General features: G+C 42.7%; 1 long non-coding RNA gene across 1 annotated transcript; it reads right to left on the reverse strand.

The window, feature by feature from the left end:
• Positions 1 to 46: 46 nt before the first annotated feature.
• Positions 47 to 630, reverse strand: LOC121820072 (uncharacterized). The gene is made up of 2 exons (XR_006060546.1): positions 347 to 630; positions 47 to 147 (listed from the first exon to the last, which is right to left on the reverse strand). It is a non-coding gene; the product is annotated as an uncharacterized LOC121820072 (long non-coding RNA).
• Between the last annotated feature and the right edge of the window lie 7308 nt (positions 631 to 7938).

Genomic DNA, 7938 nt, shown 5'->3' on the forward strand with positions numbered 1-7938 from the left:
ATTGAAATCTCTATGCACAATCTTCAATAAGAAGCACCAGAAAACATAACCTCATTTGCAGTTTTACTTCCTTGGTTCTTCAGACATGTTCATGGTGAAGCATCCTTGAAAGGAGGGGGATCCGTAAAGACTGGAGGTTCCACGAGCCTGTCAGACAACATACAAAAGGGGCAGGCTGAGACGCAACTCGGTTGAAGCAAACCCCAGGTCTTAAGTGACCATGATTAAAAGGTCAGTCCCCACCCTCAGCTGGCAGTCATGCTAGTTGTGCTTTGAGGGAAGTGGGGGAGAAAAAAAAAAAAAGTTTACAGTTAAGGTTCTAAAGCAATAGATGGTGAGAAGGCACCTGGTTGCAATGTTGGCTCCGTGCTGTTTGCGGTCCCGTCCGCCCGCCTTCTCCCGGCCTCTTAGACTTGTTAAACCCTGTCAGGCTCTGGCAGGAAGCTCTGAGGTCTAAACCGCAAAGTCTCTGTACATTCAGGACTTCCTGTGAAAGCTCACAGAGGGTTGAGCTGCTCTTTTCTCTGAACCAGGGCTTCTATTGTTCTAACAACCAGAGTTAATTATTAAGAATAATGATGAATGAAAGCCCATCGCCTCCTGAAATTCTAACATGGAGTCTAGTCAAGTGACAGTCATCATGAGATCTACTAGGAAGAGGAAGGAAGAGAAAGAGAAAGGCCCCCTTTCTCCTTCCTCGTTGCAGTCCTGTGCCATTCCATCAGCCATCCTGCCAGAATAACTCCTAACCCATTCCCTTCCTGAAGCCCTCCCTGGCCTTTCCAGCCCTGCGCTCTGCCTTTTCCCCACAATCTTGTGGCATACATATGGTACAGTGCCTATAACTATTCAATCCCTATATCACTTACTCATTCAACAAACATTTATTGAACTTGTACTACCTACCAGGCCCTCCGATAGGTACTAGAAACACAGAGGCGCACACATCTTTGTTTTCAAGGTGCTCAGGTTGGGGGCTGCTGCTAAGTCACTTCAGTTGTGTCCGACTCTGTGACCTCATAGACAGCAGCCCACCAGGCTCCCCCGTCCCTGGGATTCTCCAGGCAAGAACGCTGGAGTGGGTTGCCATTTCCTTCTCCAACGCATGAAAGTGAAAAGTGAAAGGGAAGTTGCTCAGTCATGTCCAACTCTTCGCTACCCCATGGACCGCAGCCTACCAGGCTCCTCTGTCCATGGGATTTTCCAGGCAAGAGTACTGGAGTGGGGTGCCATTGCCTGCTCCGCAGGTTGGGGGAGGGGTGGACTAATTAGAGGATAAATGTAACCGTGTGATAAGTGTAGGTTAGAGGCCAATAAGGGAGCCCAGAGGAAGGACTTGGAGTCTGGATTGGCTGGCAGGACTGGGGGACCCAGAAGGCTTCCCGGAGGAGGTGGCATTTGAATTGAGTTGTAATAGATAAGTCGAAAGAACTGCTGAAGCAGAGGTTTAGAATTACCCCTGTAGAGGGAGCAGCAGGGGCAAAGCTCACGCTGACTGTCTGCTGAGGCAAATATGTTATTCCTTTATCAACTACTACTATGTTTCATCAGTTTGAAGACATTATCGATTTTAACCAGCACCATTATTTACACACCATTTGAAAGAAAAAGCACTCTCAATTGCACTTTAACAAATGCTAAGATACAATCAATTTTTAGTTTCAACCCTATTCCTGAGGTGTTAAAATGTGAAAAAAAAAATGTGTTTAGAATTAATGAAATGCATAGTTAAAAAGCCTCCTGAGGACTTTGGCCATTTCTCAGCATTGCCCCTACCACTTTACTGGAAATTTCACTGGCCAGTTGATTCAATGGGTGAGTACAGTCTTGATGAAAGAAAAAGAAACAAACATCCGAGGCATCTATTTATTGGGTTGGCCAGCAGGTTTGTTTGGGTTTTTCCGTACTGAAAAATACATATGTAAAATACACTTCCTGGCCTGCTGGAATCTCCTCCAAGAGGCAGAAAACACTGGCCCTGCTCGAAATTTGTGCTGATGTTGTGTGACCTTCCACTGACCTTGTCCCAGAGTGTGGACTTTCTGAGATGTGGTCAGAAAGCATGTGGTCAGAATAGCATGTGAAGCCTGTGGGAAAAAAATAAAATGATGATTCAGTAGCTTAGGTTGGGGCCCAAGCCTCTGTTTTTAACAATAACAATTCTAAGGGGTTTTCAAGTAGGGAACCACAGGTCTCCTCGTCCTGTGACTGGTCAAACCTGAGGACTTGATAGATAATACAGCTCTGTAGGAAAAACAAGAGCCCAGTTAAATAATCCCCCGTAGATGACATCTACCGCAAGGAATGAAGCCTGGTTGAAAGACATATTTAGGTAATTGGAGACCCTGGAACACTCTAGAGTGTCGCATGAAGGAAAATTCCAGTCTTTTTTGATAGATTCCCTGCTCTTCCTAGAAGCAGTCTGATCCCAGCAGCTGGGTCAGCCTAGCTCAAGGGGACCTTGGCGGTGGACTGGCAATTTCATCTCAGTCTTTCCTATGCGGTCTCCAGTGCGGAACTCATCTGTGCTGGCTGGGCTACAGCCACATGGCTCCTCAAGCTCACCGACGTGTCCCCCACCACAGGGCCAGTGCACGTACTGACCCCACTGTCCACACTCCTCACCTGGCGTCTCATCTATCCACACTCTTCTCTCAGGACTCAGATTGAGGGTCATGAAAGAGACCTTCCCTGAACTCTGCTGTGATGTGAACCTGATGAGACCGTTTCATCTCTGTGTCTCACTCTGTGGTCCTGCAGGTCAAAGGAGGAGGAAGCCCACAGGTATTGCAGCCAAAAGGTTTTGCCGCTCTCTCACTGGCTTTTCGAGCTTGAGCTATTTACTCAGCCTCTTTGACTATTGGTTTCTTTATCTCTAAAATGGAGATAACACCTCACGGGGTTGAAATGAGGATTACCTAGAAGTAATATGTGTAAATGTGACTGGCGTGTCCTGTGTACAGAAGAAATCCAATAACTGTGAGCTTTCTTTCTGGCTTGATATCTGAGACTGAATATGCTGGATAGCAGATATAAATGGCCCAGTTATCGGGAAGAGACACAGCCCATTTTGCATTAATAAATAAGCCCTCTGTAAGCTATCTTGGGCTTCCCTGGTGGCTCAGTGGTAAAGAATCTGCCTGCCAATGCAGGAGATGAAGGACACATGGATTTGATCTCTGGGTTGGGAAGACCCTCTGAAGAAGGAAATGGCAACCCATTCTGGTACCTTGCCTGGGAAATCCCATGAGCAGAGGAGCCTGGCGGACTATGGTCCATGGAGTCACAAAGAGACTGAACGACAACAACGAGGTGACTTCGTGTGCTGTGAGTATGATTCACCTGAATGAGTTTCGTAATGTCTGGCCACATAGGACAAACAGATAAAATTCTATACCAGACATATTAAAAGTGAAAGAATACGATCTCTGAGACTGCCCCACAAAGCCAAGTTTGAGCCACCAGCCACCTGCCACCTTGCTGGCCGCCCTGATGCAGGGCCACCCTGATGACACGTCTGGGCACCACTCCACAGATGGTTTAAAACCACAAAATGTGGTTTATTCACAGCAACACAGAGCAGGGGAGGGGGGAGGCAGGGGCGGTCATGATGTTTCTGATACCCTACCTCTGATAAGGTCTGAGATCTACCCAGGGGTCAGAGCTGGCATCAGGAAGGGGCTTACAGCAAATGCTGGCAGAGGGCAATCGATTCATGAATTTTATTGACAAATCAAGCAGTCCCAGGTGTCCCAAATGAACTGTGACAGCAGAACCCAGCCAATGGACTGGGGAGGTAAAATCTGGATTGTAGGGTGCATGTATGCTAAATCGTGTCCCACCCTTTGCGACCCTATGGCCCGTAGCCCACCAGGTTCCTCTGTCCATGGAATTCTCCAGGCAAAAATACTGGAGTGGGTTACCATGCTCTCCTCCAGGGGATCTTCCCGACCCAGGGATTGAACCCATGTCTCTTCTTTCTCCTGAATTGGCAGGTGGGTTCTTCACCACTAGTGCCACCCAGGAGCTGCCTTCAAGGTGAAAACAGGGAAGGAGTGATGGTGAGGCTGGGCAGTTTCTAGTTAAGGGTAGCAGCTTAACTCATGTGTTAGCCTTTATTCTCTTCTGAAACCCCCCCCCCCCAAAATAACGTTAAGCTTAAAAAAAGAAAAGACACCAACCATAAGGACAAAGAGAAGGAAGAAAACTTAGCGTAATTAAAAACAGAGAGATCAAAGACAACATTTCTGCTGAATGTTGTGACCAGGCTCTTCCCCCACCTAGTTTTCAGAAATAAAACAGAGTATTCATGATATTCTCAGGCAGAATATTGGAAAAGATTCATCATATCAAAAAGAATCTTATCAAATAACCTTACTGAAAAAGATCTAATGACGCTGATGTCCAGAGTTTTCCAATAAAACTACCCAGCTAAGTGGACCCAGAGTAAAGTCTGAGGTCACTAAGCACCTTCTGCTCACAGAGATTTTGGTCTTTACTTTTCCTTCATCTCCAAATACAGTCACACCAGGGATTAGGGTTTCAACATATAAGTTTTGGTGGATATAATTAGTCCATAACAATGCTGAAGTGCTGTCTAATGTTCCTAAGGGCCAGAAGGCTCTATGTGTCCTATGGAGAAAAGACCCATGTGTTACATAAGCTTCGCTACAGCATGAGTTACGGTGCTGTTGGCCATGAGTTCAGCGCTAATGTGGTAACCTTGTACTCTAAATTAGGTGTCTTTGAACAGAGACCCACATAAAACAAAACTCTATATTGATCACTGGATAAAAATGTTGTGACCAGAGGCTCACAGGAACCCAACCCTGTATTTCCCCTGGGAGCAAAGGTCCAGGATTCGCTAAGTCAGTGTTCACAGTGGCTTTATAGAACACAACCACTGTGAATAATGATTGGCTGCGTGTATGTTTCTTTTTTCCTCTTGCACTGCCCAGATTCACTCCTCTCACTCTCTCTGCCATCACCAGGCTGACAGGACTGTTGCCCACGATCGCTGTGGTGATGAGGCACCCCAGGCAGGGCCAGGAGAGCATAGATGGTTTACAAATTCCCCTGACCTACCCTTTTCTCCCCCAGGTTGTGGACATATATCCCCTTGGGTCCCCTTGCTCACACTCCTGCTCAGAAAGAGCCTTTGGTCTTCTCAGAGGGTTCTGTTTTGTGTGAGTTTTTCCTATCCATGTTTTTTCCCTCCAACAGTTCTGTAGTTTGCCAAGAGTTAATTTTGGAGGATGGGACCATCAGCACAAGCTAGTTCATTGGCTTGTCAGAAATACAATCAGGGAGGATATTAGTAACATGATGTAAGAACGATCAAGTAGAAATATCAAATATGAAAAATACAGTAGTTGAAACAAAAGACATAATAGTTGGGATAGGTAGCAAGATAGATACAATGAAAGAATGAATTAAGAAGCTGTAAAGTAAATATAAAGAGATTTTTAAAAATAGGAGAAATATTTAAGAGATAAGAGAGATAAAATACCAACAGTTAGATAAAAGGGATTTCACAAGAGGAAAAAAAAAAACAAAAAACAAAAAGGGGAGAAAATGAAGGCTATGATATGAAGCCAAACAGAAAACGTAGTAACCCTCCAAATTAGATGCGTTAATCTGAAGTAGAATCAGTGAAGACTAAGAGAAAATTCTGAAATGTTTTCAGAGAGAGAAAGCCGCACACGCACAAAAAAACAAGCATCAGATTTACTTTATACCTCTCAGTAGCAACAGGATGCAAGAAGATAAAAAAGCAATGCTATTTTTAAAATGTTGTACATAGAATTTTATATTCAGCCAAATTGACATTGAAATGTGAGGATGTAAGAGAAAATATTCTGGATATAACAAATATATTTTCTGATATACAAAACCTCAGAAACTATGCTATACATAGACTCATTTTGAAAAACTGCTAGAGGAAGTATTCAAAAAAGAGGAAATAAACCCAGCAGATACTGTGAAGAAATGTGGAGTTAGGGTGATCAAAGAATCTAGCAAAACTGTTGAGCCAAAAAAAAAAAAAAAAGTGAGGGTTAAGGAAAAAAAGCAAAGGAAAAACTATGTTCATAAGAAACCAGAACTAGAATCTGATCTAGTCTACGTTAGTCTAGTGTGTGTGTGTGTGTGTGTGTGTGTGTGTGTGTGTGTCCTCTGTTGCCGTGTGTATTGTGGGTGAGATGGGGGAGCAGAGTCCAAATAGGTGAGACAGCATGTTCAATTACCTTCCTTGTCCGAGAGAGGAAATAGACATTGACATTCAATGAGTCAGGAAGAATAAATAAACAAATATGTATCTTAAGGTAAAGGCAACCTCTGCACGAACAAAAATTAAACGTGTTCTTTTAAGCCAGCAGAAGAAAATCACATCCACTCAATAAACAGTAAAGAAGGTTAAAACAGGGAAAAAAAATATCAGTAATGGAACTAGAAAATAAGAAGGCAGAAACAAGTCCTAATATAGAGATTATAATAAATGTACATGAATTAAGCTCACAAATCAAAAGACATCAAATGTCAAATTGGACATTTTAAAAGATCCAACAGTGTATTATCTACAGAGGAGACATTTACAACAAAAGAATATAGAAAGGCTAAATATAAAGAGATACCAAGCAAAAATAAGTAAATAAACAGATATCAGGCTAAAAAGATGAGACTGCTGCTGTTGCTGCTAAGTCGCTTCAGTCATGTCCAACTCTGTGTGACCCCATAGATGGCAGCCCACCAGGCTCCCCCGCCCCTGGGATTCTCCAGGCAAGAACACTGGAGTGGGTTGCCATTTCCTTCTCCAATGCATGAAAGTGAAAAGTGAACGTGAAGTCACTCAGTCGTGTCCGATTCTTCACAACCCCATAGACTGCAACCTACCAGGCTCCTCCATCCATGGGATTTTCTAGGCAAGAGTACTGGAGTGGGTTGCCATTGCCTTCTCCGAAAGATGAGACAGGAGTCTTAAAACTTGACGAAAGAAAATTCAAGGGACAAGGAAGGAAGTCATATACTGATAGAAAGAACAGTAGAGCACATACATATGAACCTAAGATTATTCCTCAAAAAGCATAAATGACAGGGGCTTTCCTGGTGGTCCAGTGATTAAGACTTCACACTTCCAATATAGGGGCATGGGTTTAATCCCTGGTTCATGAACTAAGATCCCACATGCTGTGGGGGGTTGCCAATCCATGGGATTTTCCAGGCAAGAGTACTGGAGTGGGGTGCCATTGCCTTCTCCGAGAACTTGATAAGAAACATCCAAATTAATAATTTTGGTTGGAAATTTTAACATAAAAAATCATAGAGAAAGCTGAGTCTTCAGAAATGAATAGGTTAAACAGAGAAAAAAATAAGCAGTGATACAGATGATTAGAATGTTTCAATCAAAAAGCTCATTTCATCTATACCCAATAGAGTACATATTCTTTTTGAGTACAGATAAAAGAGATTAAAAAAATTAATCACATACTAGACCACAAAGGAAATTACAAGGAAGTCTAAAGAATGAGTGTTATTCAGATTACATTTTTCAATCATAATGAATTAAATTGAAAAATATTTTTTAAGAGACAGTGAAAAGAAATCTATGTCAGATTATCAGAAAACATTACTTTTCTAGACATACATTATTCCTAGAAAAATAGAAGACATATTGTTAAGTAATTCTTGGGTTAGTACTAAAATCACCAAGTATGTAAAACCAAATGATAATGAAACTACTACATGTTAAAATTTGAAGACCAGATTTACAGCAGTACTGAGATAGATATGTAGTTTTAAATAGATTTATCAAGATATTATACAGGCGGAAAGCAAACGAAGGCTAGTAGTCAGGAGGATGAGAAAATAATAAGCATAGAAACAGAAAGAATAATAACAAAGATGGAATAGAAATTAGAGAAATAGGGCTTCCCTGGTGGT

The sequence above is a fragment of the Ovis aries genome, chromosome 1 (genome assembly GCF_016772045.2).
Source record: "Ovis aries strain OAR_USU_Benz2616 breed Rambouillet chromosome 1, ARS-UI_Ramb_v3.0, whole genome shotgun sequence".
Classification (NCBI taxonomy): Eukaryota; Metazoa; Chordata; class Mammalia; order Artiodactyla; family Bovidae; genus Ovis; species Ovis aries.